The sequence below is a fragment of the Dermacentor albipictus genome, chromosome 5 (genome assembly GCF_038994185.2).
Source record: "Dermacentor albipictus isolate Rhodes 1998 colony chromosome 5, USDA_Dalb.pri_finalv2, whole genome shotgun sequence".
NCBI lineage: Eukaryota > Metazoa > Arthropoda > Arachnida > Ixodida > Ixodidae > Dermacentor > Dermacentor albipictus.
In genome coordinates this window covers 134,001,844-134,023,902 of record NC_091825.1, presented here as the reverse complement: position 1 = coordinate 134,023,902, position 22,059 = coordinate 134,001,844, and the positions used below count along the sequence as shown (strand labels likewise).

General features: G+C 48.3%; 1 protein-coding gene and 1 long non-coding RNA gene across 2 annotated transcripts in view; one reads left to right on the top strand and one right to left on the bottom strand.

Moving 5' to 3' along the window:
- LOC139060112 (uncharacterized) overlaps nucleotides 1–17,756 on the top strand; it is a 141,646-nt gene extending 123,890 nt beyond the window's left edge. Inside the window, exon 4 of the long non-coding RNA XR_011514607.1 lies at nucleotides 17,655–17,756. This is a non-coding gene — a long non-coding RNA (uncharacterized lncRNA). The remainder of the gene's footprint in view (nucleotides 1–17,654) is intronic.
- The window catches only part of LOC135921280 (17-beta-hydroxysteroid dehydrogenase 13-like), a 128,704-nt gene that overhangs the window by 30,836 nt on the left and 75,809 nt on the right, over nucleotides 1–22,059 (bottom strand). The window lies entirely within an intron of this gene.

Below are 22,059 nucleotides of genomic sequence, written 5' to 3'. Positions count from 1 at the left end.
TCAACGAACCGGCCACGGCAGCTCTCGAGCTCGCTTACAGGTGGACGGCAGAAGCTACTGTTCTCGACGCTATATGGTACCGGCCGAAAGACGTGCTTACTACGCCGAAAGAGGTGACCACGGTGGCAGAACAAAAGTAAACACCGAATGAGCTCGGTTCACTTGAAGTTGTTTAACCTGCACTGCGAAGTAAGCGTCCCAGCCGAATCTCAATGTTCCTCGCTGCGTTCCAAAACCGAAGCTGCGATATAACGCCCGAGGGCGGAACGCTGTCTTTATGTCCGCTGAGTCCCGGCTGTGGGCAATGAGGGAGCGAAACGACGGGGCTCTAAATGCCTCCCAAGAAAATGAAAAATACAAGCCTCTGGCGCGTAACCGGAACATCGCTTCAGTGCTGTGTCGCGCTTTACACAATGAGCCATCGTTCGGCAGGTTTGACAATGTGTCAGGTATACCGCGGCACAAAATGCGAAGCAGAGCCATTTCGAAGTAAAAAGTAAATAAATAATAAAAGTAAGGCACAATAGCGCCTCTGAGTGTGCGAAACAGGCTCGCATAACGAACGACGGCGTGTTGTTGCCTAAGCTGAACCATGTATAACTGCCTAAGGAGAACGAAGTCGTAGAAACAATGCATTGTAAAAACAACGCTACGTTTCGGTGGGTCTCATTTTCCCTTTATTAATTACTTCTCTCCACCTTGCGGGCTTCCGCAGAACTATTACGTCAAACACTAAACGTTGAACGATGAGACGAGAGGCAGAAAATTACTAGCTGGAGGTGCACCCGATGGGCACAGACCGAGATGAAAGAAAAAGAAAGTTTATTTTATTGCAAGATTTGCAACCTCTGATACTTCTTCTACACATGTTTTCTAAATCACTGGCCAGGTAGCGACAGGCCTACACTGACAAGCGCTGTCGGTGGGTAGCTTCGCGTCGACGGCGGTCGTGGATCAAGGAATGCCTCGCCCGCGCCATTACGTGTTAGGCGCGCATCACAGCCAGCCGGTCAGCGAGCACTGGACCAATGGAGGCACCGGGTCCCTAAGAGGCCTTTCCCGCTGGCTTCCTTCGTTCTTTTTTTTTTTTGGTCCTTCGTCAATGCAGGCGACGCCTTTTGCGGTACGAGTTTGTCTCTGAGCATCACCGTGGCGTGTTCCTCAGAGCCTGTAGCAAAGTCGCCACAATGGTAAGAGACAAACAGCGATGCCTTCGCATACTCTCGGTGCGCCTCTTCTAACGTGTCTCCGCATTTGCGCTCAAGGCTGAGCACATTAGCGCTATTGCGTCTTGCGCGTTTAGCACGCTCCAGAATGACGCGACCAGAAATAATAACAATAATAATACTTTATTCGACGAAGTTACAAAGAAGAAAAAGAACAATGTACAAATCATACCAAAGCCACACAGGGCTTGAGCAGCAGTGCTTAGCTGGCAGGCAACAGAACCAACAGTAATTGTAAGCGACATATTTTTTCACATTTGTATAGTTTATAAAGGAGAAAAAAATAATAGAAAGATTTCCAAGTAAATCACTGAAAAAATTAGTAATTTTCTGAGGCGACTAATTGTCAATTTGCCCGAGTGCCTTTTTAATATTGTACTTAGTTTGAGCGCTCAAGACACTTTCAGATAATTTAGTAAGGCATGCAGGAACATAGCAGTCTCATGTTATCTTGCCACATCTTGTACAGCGCCTGGTAATACCAAATCAACATAGAAAAGTCAACATTCCTTTTTTTTTTCTTCAGTCTCGAACATTTATCGCACACTTGAGATTGCAGAACGGAGAACAGAAGGGCGTTTAGTATATGCTGACAAGGGGCGCTGTAACTGTTACCGGAAAGGTACAACGAATACGCTGTGTAGAATAGAGCAAAAGACGTTCGCCAGCTGGAATATTGGCGTCACAATAGTCGGCAAATCATAGAATAAATTTAAGGTTGTTAACTTACTATCGGGTTCGGTGGTTCGTCAACACGAAGCACATGAGTAGAAGAGTACGCATTTGGGCTAGTTGCTTCATGATTACGAGCAGTAAAACAGCGCTAAACAACAGGACGAGGAGAGGGCGCTGGTGTCTGTGTCCCTCTCCTAGTCCTGTTGTTTAGCGCTCTTTTGCTGCCCGTAACGAAGCACATGTCATAAGGGCCAATAATGAGTGCAAGAGAAAAAAAAAGAACTTGTTTAGAAGATGATGTTATAATATCCGTCCACCCGTCGCTCCATCTATATCCCTGGAACGCAAGCTCTGAGTAGCAGTTCTGCTTTATGGACACGGTATACGCACGTGCTACCCAACACGGCGAATCTTGCTTATTATGCTGAAGAATGTGCATGCAAATGTAGCACGTGCGTGACGACCGCTGCACGCATATCTGACAAGAAATTCGCAAATACAGACTGAAGTGGCAAGCGCAAGAATGGACGCGAGACACGAGAAAGGCGAAAAGGACAAGCGCTTGTCCTTGTCGCCTTTCTAGTGTCCCGCGTCCACTCTCGCGCTTGCCACTTCAGCATGGAATACCAACCAGCCCGGTCTCACACCCTGTCACAAATACAGGCCCGCGTTTCTCGCAACGTTCGCACCGGAGTTGTGCCCTGCGGCCTTGGTCGAGTCCAGCTCTCACGTGATCCTCCGCGACCAACACCTCGAATACAGCAGATCGCAGGGCTTATTCGGCGAGACTCGCGGCTGCCGCAGCGGCGTGCCTGACTAAACCAAGTCGCCAGAGAACAACGGAAGATCAACAGAGACCGAATCGGTCTCCCAGGTCTGTACACGACCGTCACTGCAGCGACACTGTTCAAACAGCCCGGCGGCAGTTGTACGGGCAATGAAACGGAGCGCCGTTCGGTCGCCTCCTCGCCGACACAGAGACAAGTCCGGAGTTATTCGCAGCGGGCGGACAGAGTAAATACTGGCCGCGCGATATCTTGAGCGGGAGAAGCGGAGCGTGAGCCGATCGAGCCGTAAAAAAAAATAAAAGAATATGAAGGCAGAATCGGTGGGCCGCTCCAGCGAAGAAACGACGCGTTGCCTTACACCGGGGAAGGCGGGAAAAGAAGCTAATAGCGCGAACGCCCAAGGTTCTCCGCGGGCATACGGGTTCTGCCGCGTCGCCTGTGCCGAACTGGCGCTAACTTTGCTCACGGAAGCCGCCCTGTCGTTAATTAGCCGAGCTTGCAGTCTCGGTGCTTCGGCATGAGGCTGGCTTATATTGTGAATGAGTGTGCGGATGAGGAGAAGCCCCGAAGCGATAGAACAAACATCGACTCGCCGAAGGGTGGGGTGGGAGGGGGGGGGGCAAGGACGTTTTTTCTGTCTGGCACACTGGGATGCCGGTTGACGACGGAGGTACAGTGAACTGGAAGAAAGAACTAGAAGCAAGAACTAGAAACAAGTATTCTGGTACACTGTAAAGGAGAGGCGCCGTCGCAAGTGCCGCTGCGGGGCGTGTGGCGAGCGCGTTGTCATGGCAACGCCGTCGTATCTCGCACACGTTAAAAGTGACTGCAACGACCGGTCAGTCAACGAGGATTCACATACGGGGTGTTTCGATAATTTAGGGAGAAAAAAAAGAACATCCGTGGCAGATAGCGCAATTACAATTTTTTGAGCTGGATTGCAGAAACGGGCGGACATCATCTGCGTGAGAAATCGAAGTGCAAAATTGAATAATTGACGAAACTTCACTAATTATGTTTTTAAATAACTAATCTACAGCGCATATCGCGATTTATAAATTATAAACCCTGGGAGTTCGCAAGGCAGATTCCATTGGAACGAATGCTCAGAATGGCATAAATTTTCGATATATTAATCCCCGAACTTTGCGGATAAACACATAGGCGGTCCAGTCATTTTTATGCTTCAATGCATAATACGCGGTTTTGTTATAGAGAAAGTAAGTGGAACGGCGGTGCATTTTTTACAGCAAGTTTGATGACGCATATCTGGGAAATGATGCCATCCACCTAATTTTTTTCAAGCGGATATGCCTAGCAGTCTCGCGAGCTAAAATTTGCAAACAGCAATATGTGACGTAAGGTAATTAGCTAGAAATTTAATTAGTGAACTTTTTAAAATAGTAGATTAGGCACTTCGACTTCTTGTGCAAGTAATATCCGTCTCTTCGAGTAGACAGGCTCAAGGACTAGAACTGCGCTATCTGTTTTAGATTATTTTTAAATCTAACTGAAAGTCTTCTAAGAAACGCCCGGTATCTTTACACGCCTGTTGTTAGCCGAGTACTTTGTTGGGAAATACGTAAGGTGGAACCAGTTTTATGCCCTGGACGATTTCACTGCTATTGCCCACTGGTCCTTCCTTGCGACTGGTGCAAACGGCGCCGATCCATGGGCGGCTTGTGGAAAGCGGCACAAAAGTCGGGGACCACGTGGTGAGCGTGCTACGAACAATTGATGGAAGGCGGCCTCATGAGATGACATTTGTCCCACTGTCGACAGCACGTTTAGTCCGCAGCGTTTCACGATTCAGCAGTTGTGGCCGATAATTTGCTCTCCGCATTCTTTTAGCAAAGGTTTCACGGATAGAGCTTTCATCAGGGTGCCCTTTCATCATGGTGGTACACGTGTTTATATGGTTTCAACCCTCTTTAGTTTGCGATGCTGTGGGGTAAAATAATGCAAAAGTACGCCGTCCTAAACAATCGAACTGCTGTTCCTGAACCGTTCGGTGTATGCCATTGTTATAGATAGAAGGAGACGGTAACAGTGCCAAAGTACGTGCAGTTTCTTTCTTTTTTTTTTTGCAGGCTGGGAGAAATAAAAAAGTAGGGGTACGCGAACAGCAATCTTTGAGACCGAGTCCAATACAAGCCCAATACTGCCGAAAACGATTCTAATGCGACTACATATCGTATACTTTTCGAATAAACAACGGTCGTTTGGTCAATTAATATAATACGATGTTCATTTCCTAATATTCGTATTGTCAGCAAGATTCTGTCGTAACACTGCGTATTTATGAAGCGGTGTTTATTAAAATCCAAATCGAGCATTCGGAACAAATTAGCAGTTTGTTGCGTACCCAGCAGTCTTGAGAAGTGGGAATGGCCGCGGCTTGACTCCTTGAGCGATGTTTAGCGTGCTCCACTGCGTAATTTTTTGTGCTTTATGTCTGCTACTATGGCCGCCAGGGTGAAATTTATCGCACTTTTGTCCCAGTGTTATGTTTGATTGGGCAGGCTCGAGGATCCAAGCTATTCTAAAACTATTAGAAATAAAAAAAGTTCAGCAGGTGTTGCACTGTTGTAACACAGGAAGGCGAAAGCGTCACTGCACATTTAGTAATACACGAAGTTATACAGTCGGGGTTGGACTTCTCTGTAAGGCTTATCGGTAACGCATCAAGGGCCCTATAACGTAAAACTATTCCAATATGTTTCTATTCCAATTTCCTGACGTCAAATTTGCGTAACCACCGACGCAAGCACCGGGCGGTCACCCATAGGGTTGTCTGAACAGACCAATCAAACGCTCTCCTCGTTCATAGGAGATCCCTTTTGTTTGCTTGAAAAACGAATAACATTGCCAACACTGAGCGGCTTGTTGTATCTAATTGGCTGACAAGAGGCGAGGAGAACGCTCAAGTGGAGAGGAATTCACTAGGGCAGAGCCAGTGCACTGAAAACCGATAACCGGATGAAGAGGGTGGTGCCGGCGTCTGCGATTGGTCGGCTTTCCCTTACATAGCTTGTGGTGGCTGGTGGAAAATCGCGGCGGCATGCAACGGAAGCTTAAGAATGACGCTAAAATTGACCCTCAGCAAAGAAGAGTTGGCAGAATGAGGTAGTAAACGTGTCGAAAGTGCTTAAAAACGTTACACGGTCACGCAAGAAGTTTTATTATACGCAAATACACCCATGCTCTCCGGCAGGTGCGAGTAGCCAGCGTCTCAGCGATCGGCGGCAGCTATCTTTTATTCCTTTCGGAACGGGGCAGCCTGCGGCTATTCCGAAAAAAATTCAGTTTTGTTCGGCATATTAATGCATCTTTATCGCGTACACGTCACTTTGACGCGGTGAGTTCATGCGGTTTTGTGACGTCGCGTGACAGGCAGGTGAAGTGGGTGCATCCCGAAAACTTTTTACCAATAGCCGAGGGCTAATGGCGAAAAGGGGTCGAATCAGAAATAACTGTTTTTCTTTTTTCTGCCAAATCATGCATAATCAGTGTGCATACATCATATCAGATGGGGAGGTATTGCGGTTTTTAACGTCGCGTGACAGACAGGTGAAATGGGGGGTGGTCGAAAAAAGTTTTTGACCAATCGCGGAGGGCTGATAGCAGAATTGGAATAGAAAAGTTTGGAATAGTTTTACGTTATAGCGCCCCAAGTTACACAATCGGGGGCTGGACTTCTCGCAAGACTTAACGAGCCGCAATGGGAAGGTACACGTGTGGCACTAAGGCGACCTCCTCATCAAGGTGCAGTGGCGCGCGCATCTTCCGCAGTGACGTACTTGCGCGGTCGTTCTCGCGAGACGCAAGAACGTGCACGCTTCTCCGTCATTCGCCGCCCACAACCGCCCCCACTGTGACGTCAATGCGCAGAGTGCGCGCGCCCGCTTTTCTGCGCAGCAACACCTGGCGCGACAGCAACTACTAAGCTTAAAATTCGGTCGACACTTTAAGGCTGCTTACGTGTGGGAATGCGAAAGCGTTATACCGTTTGTAGACTTCGGAACGTCATCAACGCGCTCATTTCATGCGCCTATGACGTGGCGCCACCTCCTCCGCACTGTCACGTGCGCAGCCCAATGACGCACGCGCTAGTCAGCGAGACGGCTGCGACGTGACGTGTGCAATCAGGCACGCACTATAGGCGCGCAATACGTGCTACATAAATGAGTTTTTTTTTTTTCGAGCGTGAGAGAAGCAGGCGAATACACGTAAAATTGCCGCGCGACTGGCCGCTCGAGGCATTTTGCGTGTATTGGCGGGCTTCTTTCAAGCTCGGAACAACACTTTTATGTAGCACGTACGGAGCACCAGAAAGGTGTATCGGGAGTTTTTCACGTTGCTCTACAATTTTCTCATTGACACGTTTAATTTAATTATAATGTTTAAGAAGTTGGTTAATTAAGACCAACTATGCAATATGGAAAATTGCCAAAAATAATTCGAATATCTCCAAGCGACGGCGAGCAACATTACCCCAGCTACGTGGCATTCGCACAATTTTAAATCTTGGTGGTGCATGATAGTTGAGACACCCTGCGTATACCGGCGCCTGCCTGTATACCGGCACCTCGACGCTGTAATTCGATCGCTCGCCTGCACATGACCGTAGCGCATGCGTGGAAATTCCCCTTGCCGGAAAGCCACTTACACACGCTGGTTGACAGAAGGGGGGTAGCCGTCGGATACCGCAGCGCCTAACACTTAGGTTGCGTGCAGACATCAACGCACTCGGAAAGAGAGCGGGGGGGACCGTTACGTGAAGGAAAAGGGTTTCAGCCGTACGAGAACAAGGCAGAGCAACAGAACAGTAAACATGCAAAGATATCGACGAAGAAGAGGCATCTGCGACTGGATCGATGGCGATCCAGCCCGTCTAGTCTTGGTAGCAGGCGCCATCGCCTACTACAGGGAGACACCCTGTCATCAGGCGTATAGCTAAAGGAAAGAGTGAAGGGTGGGGGGGGGGGGGTGGAGCAGCGAGCTCCCGCACCGAGAGTTGACGTGTTACGACACAAACAAAAGGGAGGCGGTGTATGACGGCTCCGGTGTTCTCTGGCGATGACCTTGATGCCTTGCCTGCGCAAGACTTCGTGTCCGCATCGAAGGAGACGTGACCACACATGCAGAAAGGCTGCAGAAGAAATGGCTCACGCCGCCGGTGTACGGTGCACAAGGAAAGCTGGGAAGCTTTGCGAAAGCGCTGTTTAAGTGGACTATAGGCTGCGCCGTAGGCTTTGTTTGTAACAGTGCGAAGATCTTTCAAGAAATAAAGGAAGACAGAAAATGAAGGATGCGCCAGTAAATACATTCCGAACGAGACTGTGCACATCGCGGAGCGAGCATAGAAAAACCGCGGCAGTGTTGGACTCAGGTTTGTGACGGGCCGTTCAGGCGGGCTCTGAAAGGACTCACCAACTGAAAACAGCATGCACTGCCAAGAAGTCGTTGGAGGCATTCGTACACAGTAACCTGGACAGAGGCGTTCTGTTTCAACAATTTTTCGCAGCGATGACGCTCTCTTAAAACGCGTTCTAATCTCTCTCTCTTTCATGTTCGGTAAACAAGATCCCTTGCTTCGGCATTTTGTATATTGTTTCAGACTCCAAGCTCGGACAACGCTCCCGCTGTCCACTGTGAAAATTCACAGAGCACTGGGCAATTCGCTGGGCAACAGAAAAAGTTGCCGCAAGAATCTGTCATGGCGCTCTCCGTGGCAGTTATGACAACTGCGAAGCTCCGGAAAGTCAGCAGAATTGCCCTCACAATGTACAAAGCTTTGAGGCGCCAGGAGTTTCGCACGGGACTCTCTTGCGCCGCGCATATATTGGTCGCTCAGCCAACGCTTCTTCGAAACTTTTCGTCGAGACCAGCCGCGCTACCTCGCTTACCTCGCTTTTCACTTATAGTCATTCGACTGGGCGCTTTCGGTGGGCTTTATAGAGCGTTCCCACGGGGCGGTCTACATTCGGTTGGTCCAAATCGAACGCTCGGGACACATTCGCGAAGTTCATTCAGAGCGCTCGGAGGCGCTGTCACCTTTGAGCTGGGGGGAGGGGGGGGGGGGGCGACCGAGATCCAACGGAATCTCGATCACGCGTGCGGCAGCAGCTGAACGTTCGGTTGCCGGCAGGTTCGATCTGGCTCTAATCTCGAAATCTCGAGAGGGCTCCGCATCGCTGCTAACCGAGTTGAGCGCCTGAAGAAACCAGTCGAATTTATCGTGATTTTTTTTATTGCTCCCTTAAATTAATAAGCATCGAACTGTGCTGAAACAGACGGCGCTCTTCACTCCCGCGTAGTGGAGCGCTACATCGTCGTAGCACACGTAGACTACTATCCTGCTAAGAAGTAGTTGAGGAAGTCCTTCTGCACCTTCATTCACGCATTACACCTAATCAATAAAAACATTATCCTGATTCTGAACTCTGATGCTTCGGTCGTTCAGCTACATGGGAATAATATGTATAGTGCACGGATTTGTTTATTCTTCGTGCTCGTGGGTTCAGACGTGATTTTGGCTTTATTTCGCTCCGTCAGGACTTCACACGCTTAAATTTTTAAGCAATCACTGTTTTTTTTTCCTTCTAAACGCAGATGGCAGTAACAATCTCCGCACGTGCATAATCCCTGCGAATTGTTGCACTTATAACGCGATGTTTCGTTGCACACGATCAGTTCGCAATTTCACACAGGCGTTTGTAGCCAGGACAATCCACGCGCTACTTGTCATTCCTATATATGCTGACTGAACCGCAATACTTGCAGCTCCTGTAGACACTAGGTCCACATTTTCCCTCTAGTAACTCGTTTTATATATAAACATCTATACGATTCTATCGTGGCGTCCGAGATCTGGCGGCACCCAATATTCGCATCGCCCGATCTCAGAGGCCGTGATAGTCACATAAAAGTACGCAGATCTCAGCAAGACGAAAGTCCAAATTCGTTTTTTCCTCCTGCGAGCGTTCCGCGCTAGGCTAGTGCACGAACCACGACACTGGACGACGGCGGCACCGGTGACACACGGTCCTGTGTCGAAAGGTGCTCTTGCACTCTCTTAGTTACACGAAGAAAAAAAAAAGAGAGAGAAAAGCAAACAAGCGATAACAATAATCGCCACTAAACTTTTGCTCGTAACATCCTACAGGATCAACCCGCCTGGTCGCGCGTCGCGAACAGAGTCTGGCACACGAGTCGAGTCATCGTAGCTCGAGGCGCCCTGCACAAAGCCGCGGAGTCAAAGAGGTGGGGAGAACGCGCAGCCACCAGAGAAAGCGCGTGATCAGAAGCAGCAGCAGCAGCAGCAGCAGTGTTGCAGCGACGCAGTTACCCGAAAAGGCGACGAGGGCGCTGACGCGCGCGCGCGAACACCATCGTTCGCAGGCCCGCAAACATTTGCTCAATGAACTACAGAGCGCGACCTCGACAGCGACGTGCACGTGTAAACACGGCAACCGTGCCGATGGAAAGAGAGCTCGCTGTCCGCGCCAGACTTTGTCGCCACACCCTAATTTGTGGGCTAAGCAAAGGGAAGTTGCAAGAACTGTGGTTAATTCTTGCTTGTCTTGCGTACGGAAAGCTGCGCTACAGAGGGCGCAAGCATCCGAGGCTGCGCGGTGGTTGTGTATTGTTCACTTTCACACCTATACCTCGTTATAGCTGAAAGCCGTTTACGTCCACTGAAAGTGGCAACAAGTGAGACAAAAGAGAATTAAGCGCGAGAAAAAAAAGCAGCGACAGCCCTGCTATTTCCCATTCACAGATTACAGTTCGAGGCAGGTCAAAGCCGGCAGAACACCAGTGGGTCACGGTGAAGAAATAACAGTCAGTGAGTCTCGCCAAAAAACGCTGAGCTAGGCGACGTGTAACGACAATGATTCCTTCCAAGCACTGTCGAGTTCGTGGTACGTGTCCTTCAGACGGGGTGATATGCGCGTCAGTACATCATACAGTTGCGACACGATGCCGTTTAGGCATCTGCAGCTGGCGCAGTGATTACGAGTATGAACAAGAGACGTCCGTACACACACCTGACAACACGGAGCGACGCCGGAACCTTGGGCTGAAGAAACGCAGTGACACCACTGCAACTGCTCATGCGGCAGTTGCAATGCAGGACAATGGACCGCACGACCCAGAGCAGTATACCGATCGTTCCTTCTGCCGGCACGAAGAGTCAGCGTTTACTGCGCCGTGACAAAGGCGTTTCCCGAAACGTCCGCTTGAATGCGGCGCAAGACGTGCTCAAGTTGAAGACCGAAACAATTCAAAGGAGGCATTGCAAAGACGTGAACAGAACAGAACCGCGATCTTACAGCGATGCCGTCCAGTCGATTCAATGCCACTCTTATGGTTTAGCGTTCACGGCCGGCTGATCCCATTGATCCCGCAGTGGGGGAGCGACGCTCTGACCAATGACGAAGTGCGTAAAGGAATGGCATCGGAAAAAGGAATCGCTACGATATCGTAGCTCAGGTTTCCGGTCGATGATAAGGTGCATTGAGGTGGCTTTTGGGGACAAGCTGTCGAATGCGCGTAAAAAAAAAAAAGAACCATAACGGGGGAGACGAGACGCAGAAAACACAAAAGCGGCGGTTCTCCACTAATGCTCCTTTCTTTTTTTTTTTTCTTGGAGGCAAAGCGCATGCACGCTCGAAAGTTTCTTTATTCTTCAAATAATAGACTCCGTTCCAGACACGATTCTGCGGGTAAGTTGCTTAGTACCCTAATGATTAACATGTATGCGTTTCAGTTTCGAGAAAATCAAGCGCTTAAATGCTTAAAGTTTCTGTACATATAGTGATTCAGCTGCGCAGCAGCCTCATCCTTGTATAGAGTCCCCGCAATATGAGAACTGTTTAATGTGGGTGGTGTAGCGTGAAACTTAGTACTAGAGAAAACGGACGCTGAACCCAGTGACTTTCATCGATCGATCGATCGATCGATTGATTGATTGATTGATTGATTGATTGAAGTGCCTTTCATTGATTTATCGATTGATTTAACGTCCGGTGCTTGTAACCTCTCAATGCAACACTGAGGCTAAGTGAAATGCTGTAGCGAGCAAACAATCGCACTCGAGCCTTTACTGCGACTTTCTACAGGACTTCATAATGTTGCGCATGCTCTGCTGGCCTTGCTGGGACTATGCCGTTTCTAATAAAGCTTAGTTGATAGTCCAGTCGTTGTGGTGTGAACACCTCTTCTCCTTTTGCGTTTTGTGGCTGGTTTTATCCTTCGACTTCATAGAACGTAAGCGCGGCAGCTCCCCATTTCTCTCCACGAAAAAACGGCACCCGGACGAGGGAAACTCGCTTCTCGTTGATAAGCGACAGACGCGTTCTACTTTAAAAAAAAAAAAAAAATGCGGAACTGCAAAGCGAAGGACAATGTCCCGAAGAAGACAGATATGCGTTCCAGCCATTGAAGGTTCAAGCCATTAGAGAGAGTGAACGCAGAATAACTCGGTAAGCGGAAGCACCCGCAGACTTCGTTACCGGAAAGGGAACTTTTAAAGCGCCCCACATATATAGAGCGTAGCAGCAACTCGTTTAGCCGAGGCGCCAAAAGCAAGCACTCGGAAACGCTTTTGTTGCAGCGCATTTGAAAAAAAAAGTAAGAAAAGAACAACAACAAAAAAAGTACGAATCTGTACATAGGGGCCCTGGAGTTTGTAACACACGGCAGTGGCGTGCAGTAAATGCATTTGTTTGCCGAGAAATTCTGGGCCAGCTGCGATTGCGGCTGCGAGAGCAGAACGAAGCGCAGTATGGCGAACTAGGGAGAAAGAAGAATGTAAGAAAGAAAAAAAAAAGAAAGACTGTACACCCAGGTTGTTCGGGTTTCCAAGGAGAACGAGACTATACAAACGTCCGACACCTGGATGCAGACTGCTCGAAATCAGCAATCCGCGATTACAGTTTCGAGAAACCTCTAGTCTCGGAAGTCCCCTCTATTTTCTATTTTCTTTAAATGCGGTGTTTAGGCGCTTAAAAAGAAAAAGCATTCGTTTGCACCCGATTGAGTCGTCTGCATTCTACCTTGCGCGTTTACGACAGTGAACTGAACTGCGAACACACTTTTTTTTTTTTTTGCCTTGATGTGAATCCACCCGTGCGTTGAAGGCGAGCAGTACACTAGGCAATCCCCGGTGTCATGAGTTTTTGGCGTTCTCTTCCTTTTTTTTTTTTTTTTTTGCGGATCAAGCTGCGAACAAGCGGTTTCGCGATATGGTTGGCCGAGGTGAGCGCCCAATGCGAAGGTGCCCACGCACAGTGTTTGAGTGTCGTGGCAACGTTGCCTGGTTGTTGGAACGCCTTTTTTATATAGGTGGCTGCTTTGGATTGCTCAATTCAGTGATTGCGCGCATTTGGGAAATGAAACAGCGTGTGCTCATTTTTTTTTAAACCTCGAGGCTAACATTGCGCGAAAAACAGAAAGCGGCCGACACTGCTATACAGCAGAATAAAAAAAAAGAATAAAAAATAACGCTCAACAGGAAGCCTATCGCGAGTGGAGGCAATGACCAGGTGAGAGCTCGCGTTTTGAGTAACAGTTGCCGGAACGCGTACTAAATCCATAAACCCTTGCCTCAGATTACATTTTAGTTTGTTTAATCATATGCACAAGGATATGGCTCTTACTGTATATATAATATGAGTAGCTTGGTACTGATGCACACAAGGACATAATATAAATGAGCGTATTTAACACTGCGCGCCTTAGTTACCTGTTGCGCCATTTGCTGATCTGGAGTTTGTCAGGTGATAACGCTAAGCCAATTAAGTTTTCCCTCGTTTCACTCTCTCACGGAGGAGGACCACGTGTTTTCTACTGATGAGGCGCGGTACTCTGAACAATACGCGTAATGTTCATTGACATCGACAACAAGTGAGTTCCTATACACCAAGACTAATAAAGCTCACTTTACCAAGGCGAAGCCTACGAACTGCAGCGGAAGCTGTTGGCGGCTTCTATAAGAAGACTCACTCGCTCTAAGAAGGATCACATCTTCAAACGGAGGTTGTTACACGGCTGCCTGTGTCATCTGACATATGACATCTAGGACGACAAGCAGTAAATCACATTCGATTTGTGTAGAGGTACACTTACGCCCATTGAAGGAAAAGTGGTCGCGCGACGCCGCGTATGCGCTATATTGCTGTCCTTTTCGCAACTTCTCCAACACCACTAAGGATAAACGGATCCATATAGCGCGATACAATGAACCGTGTTATATCAACGCCTCACAATTAGCAGGCATTAGCAACATTCTGCTTTATTGCGTCATGCTACTTTAACATAAATGTCCATTGCCAATCCTGGCGTGACGAAAGTGGTGACGTCAAAAGCACCGCGGCTTACTCGGGAGCGTCGCCATTAGATTCTATGGTAGTCGGTTAAGGTATCATGACGTCACGGATCGAAATGCACCGGCCTTATGCTATCCAGGAGGCGTTGGTTGTGTATACTAGTCGTACGGGGTACATTATATCGCGATCGAGCCCGATCGGTATTGAAAGTGCCCCTTGTGACTGAGGTACTAGCTGCACAACGTTATGGCAGCTGCGATAACGCTAGATGGACGGAAAAGAACTCCAAGTGGTCAAAATTAATCCGGGGCCCTTCGCTACGGTAACTATTTGAGCCCCCTGCGCTAAATAAACCCAAATAAAAATGGAAGTGAAACCCGCACCCCCATAGATATCGCAGGCTAAAACCAATCAGAAATGAATGAATAGAGCTCAAAACCCAAAAGGAAATATTTTGTGTAAAAACCAACAGTGGAAAAAGAAAATGTATGTCCAGTAGGTGAAACGTTAAGAAAGAAGAAACACTATTATAGTCGGCAACTGCCACAATACTTAATTTGGTTAGAGTAACGCTTCCTGAACAACCGAGCCATCTTTCCGAGCGGTCTCTCAACAAGGGTTGACTAACGAGAAGAGTCACCGCTAGATCTCTCGACCGTGCTGTCTATACGTGGTACACCACACATACACGTATAAGCACGACGGAATCCGTGACACTTATATGAGATCTTGGCGGAGGTCCTAAAGCACGCCAGGGTCCGGTTGATTGGAAGCGGCCGGATCGAGCGGAACGCGAGGGCGCACCCCAAATTCCAAGTAGCCTCAGTCCGCAGAGGAAGCATACCGGCCGAGCCGCGGCTAATAAAGCACATTCCGCTAGTCTTGTTAGGCGTGGATCGACAAACGTGCGCCTAGATAGAGTCGCTTTCTCCTTGCGACGCTATGCGTTATTGAAGCTTCCGACGCGGCGGGTCGAAACGTACGGAATCGATAACGAAGTCCTCGCAGGACCCACTCCTGTATAGCTGGCTTCCCCTCATTTCATCCGTGCACCGCCGCTTTCCATTTGTCACGCTGGGTTGGTTCTCGATTCGTGCTGGAGCGAAGAAGCGCACGCCTTTGGCGCGCAATCAACTGATGATGCGAAAAACGAAAAAAAAGGGGAACTTGAAAACAAATAAATAAATAAACGGCAAAAAGACGGAAAGGGACTGTAGCTCTGTCCTTTCTCAGACAGACAGAGAGAGAGAGGGGAAAGTTTATTCAAAGTTCTAGCTGGTGGCCCAGGGAAAACGAGTGCTATCGTCGCATTCCTTGCTACGACGGGTACGGCATGTATGATCACAAGGCTTTTTTTTTTTTTTTTTGAGAAGCGCCGACTCGTGTGCAGAGAAAGACGAGTGGTTTCGCCAGGTCCTCCGGTTTCTCTCGCGCACAAAAAAACGCGAACGCCACGTCAACAATGAACCGAGAGACGACGCGAGCAGCGACAGACGATGCGGAGTTCAAAGAACGGCGCCCCACAAAAAGGGCTGAGTTAGATGAACAGAGTAGGAAATGCATCCAACGTATAACGTCCTTCGAGAATAGAAGTGTATTTAAGCGCGAGCGCAACCACATTCAGCAGAGCATCGTATTTCCCGTATACCACCCGGAGTACAACACACGTCGTGTTGCTTCCTGGGCAGAGGAGAGTTCGATTTTGATAGCAGAGAGGTTCCGATAAAAGATCGTGCTGCCGAACTTGCATTAGAGAAGCGCTCATTCTTCGACTTCCAAGAGCGCTTCTTCCAGCATTTCAAGTGAGCAGACCCGTAGGCTGTCCGCGGCAGCCTTGATAATGCGAAGACCGCAGCTCCGCTGCCAAACGAGGTCAATGCACGTACAGTCTCTCACGCAGTCCGATTGTGCCCGAAGTCTTAAGATTATCTGAATTCATAAGAACTGCTCTGCGATTTTCTAGAAACGTGTATTACTTGACGTTCGATGAGACCCGAATTCCAAGTTGTTTCTGTAACAAGTAGGAGCAGCAACAATAGTAGTAGTACCAAACGTGCTTGTTTCAAAGAGAGTGTAGCTTTCAAACTTATATGTAAGGTATCGCCAGAAGGCGGGTGGCCGGGGATGAGGCTGACAGACTTGAAAGAAAGAAATAAAGAAAGAAAGGAAAGAAAGAAAGAAAGAAAGAAAGAAAGAAAGAAAGAAAGAAAGAAAGAAAGAAAGAAAGAAAGAAAGAAAGAAAGAAAGAAAGAAACTGAATAAGATTTCTTTCCCTTTTTACTTCACCTGTCCTATGAGTTCTATCAGGGAGCCAATGACCGGCTGTAACAAGCATAGGAGAAAATCTTAGATTTGACTATCAGTTGCTTTTGCCTGTATACATTTTTAATGTTTTACGCACTTTGGTGAACGTTATGCTCTGAACAAAGCACACCTACATAGAAATACCAGCAGCAAACGTCTACTGTAACTAGGTTACTTCAGTAGCACTGTCCTCTCTCTCTCTCTCTCTCTCTCTCTCTCTCTCTCTATATATATATATATATATATATATATATATATATATATATATATATATATATATATATATATATATATATGTATATATATATATATATTCATCGCTTGTAAACGAACCTGCCACGTGCAGTGAAAAGCAGTGGCGAGCCCGCCAGGTTCGTTTTGAATGCTAATGGAGCCAGGAAGAAGCGCAGAAAGGAGGCTTCGTTACAGTACAGCTGAGACACACCACCAGCTCTAAAGCTCTAAACGAAGCCTCGCTTGGGAGCGGCAGTTTCTTCGTTTAGAAGCGAAGAAAACGTCCCTATACAAGCAGCCGCAACTGCAACACGCTCGAACAGTGGCTGCCAACTTTTCGCGGCATGCAAATGCGCGTCCGATGCCTTAAGCGATACACTGTACAGCTATTCGGGACCTCCTATGGCGTTTTCACATCACGCATCGAGCTTTTAGAGCGACGTTAGCCCTAGCTCACCGCTGTTAATACAGTGCAGGAGTTACTGGGCTGCCTCTTCTCTGAGGACGGTAACACACCGATTTGGCACGATAATGCCAGCGAAACTGCAGCCGCCCTTTGTGATAATATACGCCACTGCAACTGAGCTAACTTAGCTATGTGTATGTGACGGCATAAAGTAGTATAATTATGGCCGAGACTCAAGTGGCGGAAAGAGTTGAATGTTGATTTGTCCCTTTCCCGAAGTCTGCGCATGAATGCGCAAAGCCAGACGGAGGAACTGGTACGGTTGCTGCAGGCGTGATTAAACTGAAAAACAAAGATGAAAATACCTTTCTCTGTAAACTTCGTTCGCTCATATGCGGATCCGTGAGACCATGGCAAGCAGGCATGAATGTTGAGGAGATGGCACTTAGTACGCGAGATGGCACGCAAACCACAAAGCGGGTAAGATTCCACAGCAAGCCATTACCGCGCTCATGACCCGAGGGTTCTTAATTGTTGTATACATTTAAGGACTAAAATTGTCACATCTGATGCGAAGTTACAGTATGATCGCGAAATGTCTATCATCATCATCGTCGTCGTCGCTGCTTAGAAACTTGCGTTTCGAAGTTTCTTGCTACTGCACCGAAGTCGCGGTACGTTCTTGCAGGGACAAGATGCGCAGATGCAAATGCCCTGAGGCTGCTACTTCGTAGGGCCCTCTAGGGCCCCCGAGGCTTTCCATCTCAGCACTCCTCCGGCGGTTCAAAAAGTAAGTTAACGATGAACAACACAAACAATAGGCTTCAACTAGACGACCGCAAGGAAAAAAAAAGATGGTTCACAGCTGGGAAAAAAAGACAAAAAAAGAAAAAAAAAGCCGATGATGATACCGTGCTACAGGCACAGCGTGCACGATGCGTGTGGCGATGCGTTAGTCTGGGTTATAGTTTGAATACGAAAACAGCACGTGCTGCACCGTCACGGCACCGGGAACGAAGTAAGGAAGTACGTAGGTCGAAGCGTGCAAGAACTTGAAATGAACAAGAGCGCCAGCGTCAGCCGCGTAGCCACTGATGGACAAGATGACTCGCCATAAAAACAACTCTTTGGCGAGGACGAGTTGAGTTCTGAACGCTGGCGATTCTAGAATTATTCCACCGCGACCTGGAAGCTCAGAAACTCACAGATGGCGTGCATTCGAACGCACTCGCTAATGCGTTGTTCGGCGGGAACAGTTTTCAGCGATGTTGTTCACCGCGGTTTCCTTAATTAAAAGGAAGGTCGCGAGAGTTCCGCGAGCGGTCATGCGTGCTTCTGCACGGAGATTCTATGCGAAGTTTCTGTGCAGACCTGTTCGTCACGCGGGAATCAACAAAGGACTAAAAAAAAAAATGGCTGTGGCTTAGGTAAGGTTAAGCCCAGGATGCGAAGCATACTAGCCTTTATTTTAGTTGTTGAACCACTGTTTAGCCTGGTGAACTGCTGTTGCTTGGCTATATTTGGTTCGGCTAGACGAAGAAACAACTCATGCATTACTTCTTCGCCTTCAAGAGTGGAACGCGACAGCGTTCCCGTCGACCCGCCAAGGGGTGTAAGACAATGGGCTACAGGGCAGCGACTACGCGCCCCGCATTGGACGCGGTGAGCGTCGAGCAAAGCAGCGTTCGGCGCGGCAACGAAATGTGCGCCTGAGCAAGAGACGCACGCCTTAGAAACAGCGCGTTTCTAAGGCAACACCGCATTCACTAGAGGCGCTTTTGTACCGCTTTGAAGCGTTGTACTCGTGGCTCATAATAAAGAAAAAAAATACTCGTGGCTCAGTGGTAGCGTCTCCGTCCCACACTCCGGAGACCCTGGTTCGATTCCCACCCAGCCCGACTTGCAAGAGTTGAGCCAAAGCCACTTCTCCTCTGTCGTGACGTCACGGTGTCACGTGATTTCATGGTCACCGCCGCGCCTGAGGAGCTGGGTTGAGCCCTCGTAATATGCTTCGCATAAAAGAACTGTACACCGTATTTAAACTTTTCAGTTTACTTGTTCTGGTTCGGAGAGGAAACGCGCTAAGTTGTGCAACGTGCATAAACTTGGCATATCAAGTTGATGTGCACCCTCGCGTTGCGCTGTGTGCAGTTTGAAAAGACGAACCCTTCTTTTTTTCGAAGCGGCTATGCCTTCTATGGCGAAAGGAAAGTCTAGAAATTCTAGACAAAAGACAACGCCGGTAACACTGGCGATAGAATACGCTGGACCTCTCGTGTAGAGGCAAATAAAACGCGCGTGGCATAGCATGCTCGCTGAATATAAATGAAACGCTTTCTCCTACAGCTTAGCGGCTTGGCGGGGGAGCCTGCGTGCAGTGAACACTACCGTTATCGGTGTCGTTCCTGTGCCTCGTATACGTCCTTGTCACGTCTCATCTCAAACTTCGCTCCCACACCACACGCGTCACGAAAGAAAAAAATAAAGGAAACGCCTTTATGCTTACGAAAACGCGGTAATTGCGGTTTCCATTTGTTTTTTTCTCTAGTATTTCGCCATTCGCCGCCGTGCGCGCTTCGATCGGTTGCCTAACGGGTAGGAAGTAACTGTTTTCCAGCTCGTTGTGCAAGTCCGGCGCGTGTTACGAGGCAGTAAACGGCCCAGCAACAGGGGAAGCGGTGGTGGAATCGAAAAACATCGATAAACACCTTCAGCCACGCAACAGCTGCGGGGGAACGGCGCGAAACGGTACAATAGGAAAGTGCCTTTTCGTTCTTGACTTGGCTCTGCTCGCTTTGGCCCTGTGGGCATAGAATGGGCAGTGGAACGGGCCTCGCTTCCAACCACCCTGCCTCGTCTGCACCTTGCCTCATTAAAGGAGCGTAACCTTTTAAGATGCAGCGCAAGATGTGCTCGGGCTGTCTGCAGTGAACAGCGGAGAATGCCAGGGCCGAGTCTCTGCAGCTTTTCTTTTCTTTGAATTAGAATTAGAATTCTTTAGCGCTCTGAATGAATTCTTTGTAGAACTTATATACAGCGCTGCATATGTAACTTGCGCAAATGTTTTAAGAATATTTGTCGCGGTGCACGCGAAGGAACTCCAGCGATTGAACAATAAACAATGAATGTTAAATGAACGAACCGATACACCTATCATGAAAAACGAACTCAATGAGTCACAGACAAAAAGAAAGCTATTCAGATAGTCGGACGGACGGACGGACGGTCAACCTCACGGAGCGGAGGTCCCTGAATTAATTTCAACTACAGCTGATTTATTGTTGGTCTAGTAGTAGATGTATAGTTATTCAGTTCAAAGAACTGCGCACGTCATCGTGTGGCATGCTTGTCGACGTCGTATGCGTCGTTTTTCAAACGAGGCAGTTCGTTTACCTGGCATTCTTCTTGCCCATAAATTCAAACCGCGCGACGATGTCGCCCATATCCCACCTAACACCCCCCCCCCCTCCGTTTCTTTTTGTTTCACATTTTTGCATACCGTTCGTACCTAACGCTGGCTTCAGTAGAAGCGGAATACAACAGGCTATGAACTGCCTCGTTTGATGTCCAAGCTATAACAGAAGCAGCAATACCTCGCAGCTTTGGCGATTGCGCATTTCCCGTATCCGCTGCGCCATGACGATATCTTTGACCGCAGCGCTAAAGCTGAGCAGTGCGTTAGAAGCGAAAGCTGGTGGGCGAAAAAAAAAAAAAAAAAGATGCGAGAAGGCGCGGCTGTAATCCAATATATACGGCACTTGAAGTGCATCAGGGCGATGATGGCCGAGCGCGAAAGCGGATTACCCGATGAGAGTGGCTTCGCGTTTCTGAGGCTCTCTTGCATGCAAAGGGTTAGCGGTTCTTTGAAATATACACAGTGACCAACGTGGAGGAAAGTGCTAAGGCTCTCTCGGCTATCTGAAGGAACTACAGGCGCATATCCTTGGAAAGGCGTACCGTGAGGTGGGCATTGCTGCGAGAAACGTATATTGCAGCACGAAAAGATTATACGTCCACCCGGATGAAAAACAAGACAAAACTGCTCTCCCTTCGGAACATGTACTTAGTGATCGGCAGTATAGCCGTGCGAAGAAATCTTCGGCGCGGAGACAACGTTTCGTCACGGGGACAGGCTTTTGAACTGACGTGTGAAGTCCCCGTGTCGAAACCTTGGCTCCACGCTGAGGTGCAAGTGGATGATATTTATTGCCATGTTTCTCTTTTGCTTTTTCCTTCTTTTTTTTTCGCGATAGTCTGGTTGGGATTAAGAGGAGGGATTGGTAACGCCCGAAAGTTAACTTGAAGATAAAAAAACAAACAAAAAGAACAACGCGCCTTTAAGCTATCACTTCTTTGCGTGCGCAGAGCGGGTTTCGACCATATGTATTATGTATTCTCCATCTGTCGCAGCAGGTCCAAAATCGCTCGCAGTTAGATTCAATATTCTGTCGTGAGGCCATGCTGCGCTCGTCGGCGATGGCCTGGCTTGCGCTTTTATACACGTTTATATTCTCAAATAAGCCCAGCCTGGCAACAGGAGCGTTCACGTGCGGTAACATGTCTAAGCTGCTAGCGAAGGCAATTGCCACAGGAACTATTGCGATAGGTCATAGCGCAATAGACATCGCGTTGGCGTCGGGTGTACGACGTATGAGAAATATTCCTTTTCAAGCAGGAGAGTTTAGTCCAAGAGAGATTAGTCCTAGGTTAGTGCAAGATGTTGTACGTACCTAGTGTTTTTTTATTAGCTCATTATTGTTATTATTATCACAAATCACGTGAAAAGAAGTAGCTGTTGCCAGCATACGGCGACAAACAGTCATCTACACTAATCTATTAAAAATGAAGGAGGCAAATTTAGGAAGCATTGGAAAGGTGAGTTCAGTTACTGAACGCCCGCACATAAGAACACCGCATCACCAAAGCTTGCCGTTCTGCTGTAACGAGCCCGAGGTCAAGGTACCGACTGCCGACCGCGGAGGTTTTGAAGCACGTTAAAGGAACCCCGGTGCTCAAGATTAATGCCAGAGCCCTCCCCCTACGGAGTCTATCGCAACATCACGTGTACATCACTCGCCAGCTACAACTGTGCT